This window comes from Culex pipiens, chromosome 2, assembly GCF_016801865.2.
Source record: "Culex pipiens pallens isolate TS chromosome 2, TS_CPP_V2, whole genome shotgun sequence".
Classification (NCBI taxonomy): Eukaryota; Metazoa; Arthropoda; class Insecta; order Diptera; family Culicidae; genus Culex; species Culex pipiens.
Window position 1 is genome coordinate 199241590 of NC_068938.1, and position 14872 is coordinate 199256461.

Sequence of the window (14872 nt, forward strand, 5' to 3'; positions counted from 1 at the left end):
TGGAAACCCTTGACACACAATCTGAATTTTCAACAAACTTCCAACGCCAAAACTGAACGCCGTGCCGAGTGAAACGGATAAACATCAATCCATTTTGCCCGGGCCGGGCTTAAGTAGCATTCCCGTTCCGCCCAGCATTCCATCCCTGCTGAAACTGGAAAATTTTCCCCAAATGACGCTCAATTTAGAGCCGACGTCAGTTTAGGGAAATTTTTCCCTTCAATCCCTGAGGCGGGGTTCTACAACCCAACAAAAAACTTGTTGTTAAACAAAAACTTTTTGCTTATCTGCCGGTGTTTTTTAACTTTCAAGCCAAGAGAAGAAACCTATGTTTAAGAGCACATATCAACGCCAAAGTTTTATGGTGCTAAGTGAAGAGGACGATGGCGTTGAAAGTTGTACGAGTTTTTTTTTTGGCTCCAGGAGAAATGGCCAGTTTATGCCAGTTTTGCGTTGTTTAGACTACATTTTGAGTAGTCGGTTGTTTGGATGGAATGCTTTTTGGCTGAAACGTTGGTGAAATGGTGTTTAAGCATGAAGAAGTCTTTAAGTTGATTACTGGCTAAGGAAACTGTAGGAAATAGATCTGATGACCAGTCGGTTTTTAGACTACCTGTATAATAAGATAATATGGAAACAGTTAAAAAGCTTGAATTTTGTAAGGTAAAAAAAATTCTAGTGCCGTATTTTAAGATGTAATTTTACCTTAATTTATTTAAAAATCAGTAAATCACATAGGTATAACCAGAGATAATTTTACAAATTTTAGAGGTAAAATCACAAACTTTTTTTAACTAAAAATCTGTCAATATTCACAATGTTAATATTATCATGATTTTTTTTAATGTGGATGACAGAAAATATGCCTGCATAGTTTTTTTTGCAATTTGATAAAAAATAATATATTCCTTAAATCAAACCAAGCAGGGCTAATAACAACTTGTCTAAAAAATCTCGTTTTTGCGATATTCTAGAGAATTAGTCTATTATGGAATATTCATTTTTTTTAACTATTGAGCAATTCCAGCTCAAATCAGGAATTTTTCTGGTACTTTTGTACCCGACCCTCTCCGATTTCAATGAAACTTTTTAGGCATGTTATCCTAGGCCTATATAAGCCATTTTTGTGTATATGGAGCCAATTGTACTCGAAAATGACATTTGAGAAGGGCGAAAGTTATTTAGATATTTTTGTATTCTGTAATTTAAAAATGACTGTATCTCGAAGCCGTTGCATCGTATCAAAAAGTGGTCAAAGACAAACTTGTAGGAAATTGGACGGGCTTTCTGAAAAAAATACACTGAAAGAAAAATACACACCACTTTCATGAGATTTTTAATTTTTATGTTTAAAAGTTAAATTTAAAGGTGATGTCACGATTTTTTTTCGTTCAAAAATTTGAGGAAATAGCCTAAAATGTAACAAAAAGACTGACGAAAAATGCAGGATGGTATGTCTCTCCTACAAAAATACAAAAATCTAAAACTGTTTTTTTGAAAAGTGGTCTAAACATCAAAATTTTCAAAAACTGATTGTGGGATTCGATTCCCCAGTCAATTTTACATAAAAGTCTCCATATTGACCATTGTCCTTTGTCCAATACTTGTGAAGATACAGCGGTTTTAAAAATAAAAATGTTGAAAAAATAGGTTTTTTGATGTTTTTTTGCAATTTCTATATGACAGACTTGATTTTTCAGTCTCGAAAATATTTTTACCGGAAAGCTCGTTCGATTTCCCAAAAGTTTGTCTTTGACAGCATTTCAATTGGATATATGGGCTTACAGATATGACCTTAATTACATTGCTCATAACTGAGAATAGTATATTTTTTCAGAGTTGTAAAACCTGGATAGTAAATAAGCTTACAGAAATATTAAAATGAGTCAAAATAAAAATCTGTCAAAGACAAACAAAGGACATAGGACAATGGCCAATATGGAGACTTTTATGTAAAATTGTCTGGGAAATCGATTCCCATTATCGATTTTTGAAAATTTTGACGTTTAGACCACTTTTCGAAAAAAACAGTTTAAGTAAATATTTTTTTTATTTTTGTAGGAGAGACATACCATCCTGCATTTTTCGTGAGTCTTTTTGTTACATTTTAGGCTAATTTCCTCAAAAATTTTGTGCGTGACATCACCTTCAAATTTAACTTTTAAAATTTTAAGTTGACCTAGAGTGCTCATATTTTGGCCAGATGCTAGTTTATATGTACAAACAACCCCTGAAAATTTCAGGTGTAGATTGGTGAGGTCAATGCGAGATGGGTATGCTTTGCTCGTGGACTCGCTCTTAAAAATTAAAAATCTCATGGAAGTGGTGTGTATTTTTCTTTCAGTGTATTTTTTTTTGAAAGCCCTACAAGTTTGTCTTTGACCACTTTTTGATACGATGTAACGGCTTTGAGTTACAGTAATTTTCAAATAACCAGAAAAATTCCTGATTTGAGCTGGAATTGCTCTATTGTACATAAAGATCAACGTATTTATTCCAATAAAGGGTTTTATTATAATTTCATGACATTGAAAGATCGATTATTGAAACGAGTTAGTTTCATTATTTATGGACAATAAATCTGGAGCAACACGAGAATAAAACGGATAAGCATTATAGTTTGATCTTTTTGGCTGATCATGAGACTAATTTTAACTTTTTCACAAAACTCGAAATGTTGAACAATAGCTGAGCTCTCCAGCTACCTTCTAATGGCCGATCTACAATTACTTTACTTAGAAAATTGCACTTAGCCTTGAAATTTGAATCAATGGAAATGAATCTGCTCTTCTACAATGGAAAAGTAATCAAATTAGAAATTTGACGTATGGTTTGGAAAATTTCAAAATCTACGGTAAATTGAAGTTTCTATATCAGAGGTAAACAAACAACTGCATAACAACGTTTATCAGCCCAGCATGTTTTCTAAGTTGATTGTAGACGATGGCCGTAAGTTGCGTTCTTTTCTAAGTAACTGATCTATTTTACTTCTTACTTCATTATTCTAAGTTACGTGATTGTAGACAGCCCATAACACTATGTGTTTTGTTAAATAGCATTCTGTTGTCTCTAAATTTTCAAAACTATTCCAGCTGTCAAAATGCTTATGCGCCCTCTTCAAATTTTGCATCAGAATTAAGTCCCATTTGAATAATTGCATATTTTAGATTCCTGGAACCATTGGTGTGGAAAGTCATCGCTTTACCGTTGCCAGCAATTTTGAACAGGAAGTCAAAGTTCAGTAATCAGCGGTTGTTATATCGCATTAGTTTCGAAATGGTTTCGGGCGGCACAACCATATGCCCAAATAATTTAAAATTAGTTTCTGTTTACTATTCAGTAGCTCAGCTCTGTTGGGAATGCAATTTTGATATCCTGTATCATTTTCCATGGAAACACACACACACACACACACACACTCAATTTCGAAACAGTTTCAAAATGACACAAATTCTGGCTACTCTCCGTTATTTCAAATTAACGTTGAATTTTGTAGCCAACGGTGCAACATTAACGGCCGTGGGCTTCCGCTTAACCGCATTTCCTCGTTCGACAAACGTATTCCACCTAACGACGGAAATGAACCGACCACACCGACCTGCGGGGGCCAAGTCCAACTTCCGAGACCAGAGGCCAGTTCATCGGGGTGGAGGGCGCTGCGGTGGGACCAAACAATGAAGCGACAGTAAAAGTTTTTAATTAGTTTTTAAGCGCAGTCGTAAACGATTAAGCGGCCATATCGTAAACGGGGACTTCCGCGGGCAAACAACATTTTGGGCGTTCGTGGTCGTGTAGGTCGTGCTGAGATGCGAATTCGGACCGAAATTAGTTGCAATTTGGTTTCCGGTCGGAGGCCGGGGGTTGTTATCGCAAAACAAACAAATTTCTAAGCTTTTCTCCAGGGGATAGAGCGAGTTGTAATCGTCGCATGTTTGATAATTCAATTAGAGCTGTTTACCGTGAGTTTTCAACATTTTGCTGGGGAACTTGAATAAAATGCAGACGTATTTGAGACAAAGATGAAGCAATCATAACAGAGCTATTTACCCTGAAGTCTCCTTTTAGATTTGGTAATCTTTGTTGAAATCACAAAAAAAACTTTTGATCCATACCATTTCATATCCATACCAAAATGACCAAAATGAAATCTACCAAAATGACAAAAATGACCAAAATGACTAAAATGGCAAAAATGACTTAAATGATCAAAATGACCAAAATGACCAAAATGACCAAAATGACCAAAATGACCAAAATGACCAAAATGACCAAAATGACCAAAATGACCAAAATGACCAAAATGACCAAAATGACCAAAATGACCAAAATGACCAAAATTACCAAAATGACCAAAATGACCAAAATTACAAAATTACCAAAATTACCAAAATGACCAAAATGATCAAAATTACCAAAATTATCAAAATAACACTTTTAAAATGTTGTTGCACCTCCGTGTACGCACGAGAGCAAGCAACAGTCAAGTGCTCAGTGCTCCATCGTTTTTTCGATTTTTTTCGCCGTAGTTTACCGTGATTAGTCGCGAGTTTGCTCCTGCAGCATGCCAAAGGCCGGCCGTGGCCGTGGCAGTTCGAGTGCGGCCTCGAAAAACCCGCGAAGTTCGTCTACCGGCCGTGTGCAAAAAGGTAAACAAACCAACGCCGTGTCGGTCGCCATCGCGCAGGGGAGCGTGAGCGCAGATGGAATCGACAAAAAGTTACTACATCCCGGGTATGTTCCGAGATCACCAGTGCGAACCCGTTCCGGTACTTCCGGTGCCACGACCAGTGGCACATCAACATCCGCCAACATCCCCATCAGGAACGAGTTCCAGATGCTGAGCGACGACGAAGAAAACAACAACACCGACGGTAGCAGCACTACCGACGACGACGACGACGATGATGGTCGTGCACGGAAAAACGTGCCGACGTCAAAAAAGAACAATTCTCCAACGGAACGAAGACCACCTCCAATTTTTGTTTTGGACACGTTGGCGGACGATGTTAACGAGTTGCTGGAAGGCCTCGGATATTGTCTGAAAATCGGTAAGTCGGCAGTGCAAGTGATCACACTGAACAGAAAAGATTTCGACCTGGTGCTTGAAGAACTGAAGCGTAGCAACTTCAACTTCTACACATACGACCCAGAGAAGCCCCCTGTTAAGGTCGTCTTGCAGGGTTACCAAGACCGTCCGATCGCCGACCTGAAGCGACACCTCTCGAACGCCGGAATAAAGCCACGGGAGATAAAAGTGCTCTCGCAAAAGACAACAGTCACAGGTACACACACCCTGTACCTGTTGTACTTCGACCGCGGCACCGTCAAGATCCAAGATCTGCGGCGGACTAAGACACTGGACGGTTTTTGGGTAAACTGGCGGTTTTACACCAAGAACCCGACAGACGTAGCGCAATGCCACCGTTGCCAGAAATTCGGCCACGGCTCGCGAAACTGCAACCTCCGGCCCCGCTGCGTGAAGTGCGGTGAGTCACACCTCTCGGAGGTGTGCGCACTGCCACGAAAGGCGGACTTGGGGGAAAACGCAGAACAAACTAAGCCGCGCGTAAAGTGCGCCAACTGTGGAGGTAACCATACCAGCAACTACCGTGGATGCAGCGCACGGAAAACCTACCTCGAGGAGCAGGAAAAGAGGAAAAAGAAAGCAGCAGCGTCCCACTCTCCTCAGCGAAGTACGAGCGCAGCCGTTCCTGCAGCTGGGCAGCGTACGGTTCCAGCGGACAACCCAGCGATCCCTCCTGGATGGGGGCGTTCGTTTGCCAGCGTGGTCGCTGCCGGTAGCGGCGATGCGGCCCAGCAAGGAGTCACCGGGGAAGATCTCTTTACCCTGCCGGAGTTCTTTGCTCTCGCGGGGGAGATGATGACGCAGTTTCGGAGCTGCCGTAACAAGGCGGAGCAATTTCTGGCCCTCGGGGAGCTGATGATCAAGCACATCTATAATTGATATTATTTTTGTCTGTGATCTAGTTTTAAGCTTTCTCTCTATCTATCTTTTTCCCATTGCACTTTCTGTAAGTTTTTTGAAAACTTTTTCTTACTCTTGTCTATTCCATAGTTATAAGTAATAATTTTTCGATTGAATTACGATGTAAATCACAGCTGAAAGGAACACTAAAACTCTGTTGTGTACCTAAATGAACTCATTGTAAATTGATTATTCACAAATAAAACCGAATTGAATTGAAAAAAATGTTGTTGCTTGTGTGATGTTTTTTTTAACATACAATGAAAAAAATAATTTGCTTAAATAAAAAAGTGAGTTAAAAAAAGCTTTTAATGTACATTTGTTTGCAGCTGATCAAATCGAAAACTTTTTTGCTAAAATCCATCACCGATTCAATCTAAAGTTAGTCAGTTTTGTCCGGTTTTAGGGGCAGCAAAAAAATGTTTTTTTTGCTTTGCAAAATTGGATTACATGGTCTCGAAACCCGAAATTGATAAATGCTTCCCGGAGTGATGATGTGCGAATTGAGAACCCGTCCGGGATTTGGCGGAGGGACATTGATTTATTCGGTATCAATCAGTTACAGGCTGGCTGGGAGTGTGAGAAAAGGGGCTGATAAATTGGTTTTGCAACCCTATAGGATAGCCGTAAATGGATGGGTTTCAGGGGGAGGCACGAGGCAGACTAACGACATAATTTGAAAATTGGAGCTTCTAAAATTTGGATGAAGTGACAAGTGGTTTAGCCTGATATATGTTCCGAGTAGGTTGTTTTGGATGATTTTATGTGATTGGAAAAAAAACGAAAATGGTGCTGACGAACTTTTCCTTAAGCTTCTCATCCAAAAACTACTTCAAGTTTGAACAAGCTTCGAGTGAACGTTCTCGACGGAGCAGGTCTTGTTTCGACCTTATACAAACCTGCCCTGAACAGAACGGACAAAGTTCTCCCCGTATCGCTCAGGTTTCGTTTGCTTCACTTGACACGTGGTGTAACCGGCCCGATACACGTGCGCCCAGTTTGGTGAAGGTTGTAACCTGAATGGGCGGACTTAATTGCACCCCGGCCACCACTTGTCGGTCCTTTCGGGGGGGAGCCCGCTCTAGTGGTTGATTCCTGAAGCATTTCTATTCACACACATTCGAGGTGAAAGATCGGGATTGAAAAGGAATGGCTAAACAGTTTTTTCCAGTCAATGGCGGCAGCACAACGCTCCATTCAAATGATTCGGATTCTTTCACGTATTTTTACGTTTGGTTCATTAGAGCGTGTTACAGCTCGGTGGAAGTGGGAGGAAATGCCCACTCTTGGCTCGGCTCGAAACGACTTGGTGAGTGTTGAGGAATTTGTCTGAATGGTTTTGTGAGAATGTTGGTCTTCAAAGAGTGGTTGAAGGATTGCTTCTGCAATGTGAGTTTTTTGTTAGCTCTTCAAATAGAAATGGAAACAGAATTGGAATGTAGGGATCTCAATCATTTGAACAAGTCTGGTTTTGAGCTTTCTTTAGGACTACCACACTCAAAAATGTTCTCTTTTTCGAAACCTTCCAATAAACTATTAGTATCGATTTTTTTCATAATTATTTTGATTTCCCACGAAAACAGCACGATCCAAAATAAAAGTTGTCCGATAATGCCAAAATTGGAACAAGGGTTCCATAACTGAAAAGCTCTTTTTTGTTCGGACATTAGGGTGACCAAATCTATGTTAGGGTGGTCCGAAAAATAAAATTTTTGTCGGTTTTGGCGAAATAATGACTTTTTCAATGAACATGACTTTGACTCGTAAAACGGAAAGCATTATCGTATTCTTTGGACAATAATCTACAAGGAAAAGGTAAAATAAGTTTGGAAATAATAAATATTATATGTTTTTGAAAATAAATTAAGAAAATCAAAATTTACGGGCATTTTCAGTAAGACCAATTTTATATAAAACGTGAAAACTTTTGATTCGTGCTTCGAATTCAGTTAAAAACTCAATATAAATCGACCATAAACCAAGCTAATTTTAACTAAAATTTATTTGTATTTTATTAAAAAGCGTATAAACTTATTTGAACAAATATTAAATTTGTTTTTTTTTTAAACTATATCAGCAGCCTTAGTGATGGTACATTTGACGCAAAAATAAAGTTTGAACACCTCTAATCTGGTTTTAACAAGAAAAACTATGACTGTCAAAGTCACTCCGAAATTCAAACTAAGATTTTTTACAATTTGTGTAAACGTTGTTGAAAAACCCTTTTTTTAAATAGTGCATGCTTCAGCACATGTTTTAAAAATAATAATTATGAGAAAAACCTTACCAGTAGTCCAAAAATAAATTAAAATCCTATCAATGTCACGCCGGTTTACGCCGGTAAGAATGGTTTTTTATGGACTCTGGACTGTGACTTGAAGCACTTTATTACAGTTCCGAAAAAAAAATCATACGAAAAGCAAGCTATACTTCGAAACCGAACGTTACATTTGAATATGCAGAAATTAATCAAGAAGACACTAGAAATCAACAAGAAAACCACAAACCAATAGAAGTAATTGCTCAAGCTATCATGCAAATTGAAGCAAAAGTGTTATTGTAAACCCCCTATGATCTTTTTCATCATTCTCCTTGCTGTTTCATCGTAAGGAAACTGCAAGCAACCATGACTAAATTTGGAACAGTTCAACGTGTTCAATCTTCAAACCATAGCATTCTCTGGAGTTTTTGTTATGGGATAATTTGCTCTTTTTGTATCATTATTTCTAAGGTAGAATTTTAAGGCACACTTCAAAAATCTGAGTTTCATTATAATTTACAGCTTTCAAAGTATTATTTTATTTTCCAAATTGATTAGTTGCTCTACCAAAAATCATGTGATATTTCTCATTTTCATCACTGGATTGCTTTTCTCAAGCAATTTCCTAGTAAACTCAACTTCTTTCAGGATTTAAGGGACTCACTTCCTTGATAGTCAAGCCTTCACCCATTCTCCACCGGATGCGAAGGTGGTGTCAAAGTGACGCTTTAATTCAACATAATGGGCTATTAATAAGCACAAGTGCCTTGGTGGTACATTAGCATGGTCTAGTCTTCCCTTCTCTGCGTCCTGCTGAGCTTGGAACTAACTGGCGCCACGGACTAATTGGGCAAAAGACGAACACGATGCGCGCTTGAAACGTTACACACACTGCTCTACTTAGTTCCAGATCATTTTGAGCAAAGCAACTATAAAGTGAGTGAGAGTGACTAACGCTGCATCGTCATCATCAGCGTGGCGTTTGACGGTGGTGTTCATTAGCCTGGTCTGGTTTCATTTGTTGCCATTATGATGCAAATTTAGATTGTAGCATTTACATAATGGAATCGGACAAAGTCATTGTTTTGCGATGGTGTAGTGATCCTTTTGATTGGCAGTGTTTGGAGAAGAAGAAAAGGCAAACAATTGCAGATTGTGGTGCAAATGAAACATTCTGGGATCAGTTAACAGGGTACAGCTCAACCCAGCCTGCAGGGCTTTGTGACTGAAAATCCTTTATTTTAATGTGCCACAAACTGTCAATACCATAAACTAAGGGACATTGATAGGTTTGAGATTTTTCCACAAAATGAAAAGTAAAAATCTTGAGTTTTTTTTTAAAGGTCCAATAAACCAATTTTTCAGTTTTTGCTTTTTGGGTGTTTTTTAATACCCCTGACTTAATGCGGATTCAAAAACGCCCAAAAAGCAAAAACTGGAAATTTGGTTTATTGGACCTTTAAAAAAAAACTCCAGAAATTAAATACTTAAGATCGTATAGAATTATATAGACCGTGATGAATAAGTGACTAAGAGCGAGTCCACGGGCAAAGCATACCCATCTCGCATCGACCTCACCAATCTGCCTAAAATTTTCAGCGATTTTTTGTACATATAAAACAAGCCAAAATATGAGCACTCTAGGTCAACGGGAAGTGGGGCAAATCGGGACACAAAGTTATATGGTTCAAAAACGTCAAAAATATCAAAAAAGGCTGTAACAAGGGCACCTTAACCAAATTTCAAAATTCAAAATGCATCTGAAAGGGCTTTATTGACCTTTTAGTCAAAAAATAGCACAATTTTCTAACTCAAATAAAAAAGTGTTCCATCCAGATATCAACTCGGTTCGACCTGCAGTGTATATAGGGGACATCTGGGACTACCATCTCGTCACCGTCGTGCTAAATTGTCGTACGTGCATTTTTGGCCAAATTGAGTTAAGAACGCCATTTTGTGCATCTCACAATGCCACATCTTTTGACCTTCACAGATCCCCAAAATTCGATTTCAATCCTGAGATATTCAATAAAAACCAAAAAAGCTCCGAAAATTTTTGTCACTTTTTATATAAAAGTAGTTTCAATCTTGTCGTGCTATCTTGTCACTCCCTGAAAATTGATGTAAGTGCGACAAAGCCCAAAGCGATTTCAGGTCAGGATGCGTTTGACGCACGTACAAGCTAGACTACCGTAAACATTTGTAATTATAACTCGGGACTTCAGCAACCAACTTCAACCAAACTTCGGGACAATGCACAGAATGGTCAGCCAAACAAAACTCGTTTGTTATTGTTTACATTGCGTGCTCTCGTTTTCGTTTATTCAAGGTCAAACATTAAAACGCGTTTTTCTCGGAACGTCAAAATGGCGGGTGCGACAAGATAGCACGACGACGTCGATCTGAGACTGTAAACGCTTTGGGTAAGGCAGTTTAACATATTTAACATTCCAACGCCCAAGGCTCCAAAAAAGTTGGAACGGTAACTTCAACTCAATGGTTCTCGGGCATAACTCAACCAATCAAGATGATTCTTCTTTCCAGTGATTTGTTAGGAAGTCTAGATGATTCTAGACCTTTGCAGAACTTAATTTGATCAAATCTGTAATTTTTGCGATCTTTTTGAAAAATGTTTTTCATCGTTCCAACTTTTTTTTTTCGCGTGTAAAAAAAAATTCGCCGAAAATTCCGCGGAGGCAGTCGTTTAAAAAAAGTTGGAACGATGTTTTCGGTCGCAGAAATTACAGATTTGTTCAAATCAAGTTCATCTAGACATTCTTACAAATCACTGGGAACAAGAATCGTCCCGATTGGTTGAGTTATGCCCGAGAACGGGCGTGTTGAAGTTACCGTTCCAACTTCTTTGGGAGACTTCGGCGTCCGTGTAAGTTGGACATGCTTTGGGCGTTCCAGTGTTAATAGACACTTTTACTTTTAATGGATTTTTTGATTGTAAATTTTTGCTCGGGGGACCCCTTAGATCCCGTTTTCTGGTCATAATTTTATCATATTTGTGTTACTGAGACAATTTCAGAACCGAAACGTGCATACAAATGTTTATTTTGATCCATTTCAGCCCTTTAAAAAATGAAAATTAAAAAATTCATCGATTCACATTTATTGAAAATCAAGTTCGTTTCCAAGGATACTAGATGACACCAGAAAAAAAAGCAGCTTCTTGTTTTTTTAAACTTTCATTTTTCAAAGGGCTCAAATGGATCAAAATAAACATGGTTTTTTATTGTATGGTTTTAAGCTCGAAAAACGTTACTTAATCCACCTTTAGGTGGTTGGTGCCTTCCTCACATTCAAAAAGTCAATACATTCATTAAAAATAGCATCATTCCCCCTTAACATGTCTAACAAATCAACTTTATTACTCATTTCTTGTGATAGGATAGGATCTGAAGATTCAGACAATATTGCTATCACAATATCTGAAATCCGGCCTCCAAAAAGCATCATTCCCCCTTAACATGTCTAACAAATCAACTTTATTACTCATTTCTTGTGATAGGATAGGATCGGAAGATTCAGACAATATTGCTATCACAATATCTGAAATCCGGCCTCCAAAAAGTGTATAAATAACACTTAAGTGCTAGTAACATTTCATAGGGTTGTCAGATCTTCGATGTTTTAGGCTCATTTGAAAGGTTTTTCGATTATCTTACTAACGACAGGTCGCATGATGGACCCAGACATCATTTTCATTGAAATATCTAAGTCCGGCCTACAAAAAGTGTATAAATAACACTTAAGTGCTAATAACTTTTGATAGGGTTGTCAGATCCTCGATGTTTTAGGCTCATTTGAAAGGTCTTTTGATTATCTAACTAGCAACAGGTCGCATGATGAGCCCGGAAATCATTTTCATTGAAATATCTAAGTCCGGCCTACAAAAAGTGTATAAATAACACTTAAGTGCTAATAACTTTTGATAGGGTTGTCAGATCCTCGATGTTTTAGGCTCATTTGAAAGGTCTATTGATTATCTATCTAGCAACAGGTCGCATGATGAGCCCGGAAATCATTTTCATTGAAATATCTGAGATCCAGCCTCCAAAAAGTGTATAAATAACACTTAAGTGCTAATAACTGTATAGGGTTGTCAGATCTTCAATGTTTTGGGCTCATTGGAAAGGTCTTTTTAATACCTTTTTGAAAATGAATAACATGATAGGTTTTCTTGCAAAAACCACCCTTTTTACAATCTTCCGGACTTACGCCAAAATCGTTTTTTAGCATAACTTTTGAAGTACTTAACTAAACTTACTGATTTTAAATAGAGACCTATGCGACCCCGAGACGGATCGAATGATACTAATACGGTCAAAATCCTTTTATCCAGTCCGGAAATAATCGAGTGACATTTTTTTGTCCAGAACATGATTCTGAGTCTATATGTATACGTGAAGGTGGGTCTACGAGGTCAAATGAATAAGTTCATTTTTCGAGTGATTTTATAGCCTTTCCTCAGTTAGGTTAGGAAGGCAACACATAAAACATATAATAAAAACATAAATTTTAAGACTTTTTCAAAAAAATCCGGGAATTCCCGGGATTCACAAAATATTTTTCCCGTTTCCGGGGAAATTCAAAACCCGGGAAAATTTAATGCCCTGCATCCAGATATCAACTCGATTCGACCTGGGCGCTTTTAGGGGACATCTGTGACTACCATCTGAGACTGATAACGCTTTGGGTAAGTCTGTTTAGCACATAAAATAGGCACTTTCACAATAGAAACATGCATAAACATATTTATTTTCATCCATTTTAACTCTTTGAAAAATTAAAGTTCATAAAAATTAAAAAGCTGTTTTTATCTGATGTCAACATAAGCATTTCAAGACAAAAAAAAAATAAAAATTTTAAAGTGTCATGATTTTTGCAATGAAAATAAGTTGAAATAAGCATTTTTGTATTCTTTGGTTAGTTTTGAATGTACATTTTTTTTCAAAAAATATCACTCGGTCAAAGTTTTCTGAAAGTTGGCATTTGACAAAAAAATAAATAAATGTTTGTTTTCTTGATATACCATTTTTGGAATGGACAGCTTCCAAATTTATATAGAAAATTAAATGGACAAATTAATTATGTCAAATGGATTTTTTTGACATACGGAAGGCACCATAAAAGCTCCAGTCAGATGAAAAATATAGAAATTCAAATTAAAACAAAATAATTTCGTAAAGAATTGTGAAGAATATTTAGTAGAACTTTTTATATCTTCACTATTTTCCTAGTTATGTAGTGTCTACGAAATTCCGCTGCCTGTGCCTGTGTTTTAAAATGAGTTCTTTTTTCAGCTGTGAACCTTGAAAAGTTGCCATCACATTAAATTCTAATAAATTTATGGGCTCAATGCCCTCCAGGGTCCCACCATAATTCCACCACAACTCAAACAACGCTAAAACTCAATCCCAGCTAAACCATTAGGATTTTCATTTCCCCAGCAGGTCGGGCACCGTTACAACTGAATCCCTAAAACTTTCCATCTCCATTCACAAGCAAACAGAGTGAACAATTCGAGACAAAATTGCCTTCCGGGAGGGGTGGAGCTTTCTTCATAAAACAAAGAAAAAAAAGCTCTCGCCCACTTGGCACAAAGTAACTTCTCTTAATAGACACTTTATGTGGCGTTTTGTGTGTGCAATTCCTCTCCAGAAGAAAAAGTGTACTTTTGCGGCTTTGCTGGTGGCAATTGCCGATAAAGAGAGCGAAATACCAAGCAATTCAGAAACTTCACCACTGACTGTTTGAAATACCGGCCAGGGACGAAGACTCGGAGGCTGGAAGGTGGAAATTCATAAATCAGAACAACATAACGAGAAAAGTAAGTCTTGATTCATTTTGCCTGCGGTGAAAAAAGGAAAACTTCAGGTTTGTCGTTCTTTTTTTTTGTGTGTGGTTAGAACAGAGAACAGTGTTGCCAGCATGGGATGTGGACGGAGGGCAAATGCGTTGAAATATTAGCTCGTTTTTTGTCGGAGTTGGAGCATTGTTAATGTTAATGTTAAGAGGAGGACAATTTGCAGTACATATTTTTCGAATGAAAAGGTTGTTGACTGCAATGTTATACCCTGTCTAAATTTACTATCGAAGCAATAAATAAATTTTGAAATGTGGGTAAAGAGGTCACTTTTTTTCAGCAAATGTTTAACTTAAAAACAAAGTATTTTCCTACGCTAAAACAAGCAAAAAATCAACAGGTCAGCAAAACTGAACTAGAAAAACCCGAAAGAAAATTGACATACAACCATCGTTGAGCTTCAGTTTTTTTCCAATCGACCAGTGAATTGTTTGTAAATACTCCGTGCCGGCCGTGGTGTGAGTTTGTAAATGGGCAAAACGCGCACCAAGTTTATAGTTGTAAAAATAAACACATCCCCACACATAATAAAATACTGCCCCGCGCATGGAGCTCCATTAAAGGAGGTGATGATGGAGTTGGGAGCTTGGGGGGAAGGGAAATCGCCGCTGGGTCAGCGGAGGTAAATGTTGCCAACATCAGCATAACTACAGTTTTGATATCGTGCATTCTTTGTACCTTTTGGTTTGAAGGTGCAATGTTTTTGTACGCCGTGGACGATGCAATCATAGACAAGTGCATTTTAATTTTT

The 14872-nt window shown here is 37.9% G+C and overlaps 1 protein-coding gene across 3 annotated transcripts in view; it reads left to right on the plus strand.

The window, feature by feature from the left end:
* Positions 1-14872, plus strand: part of LOC120431713 (orexin/Hypocretin receptor type 1-like) — a 276085-nt gene that overhangs the window by 44002 nt on the left and 217211 nt on the right. The gene's annotated exons all lie outside the window — the stretch shown is intronic.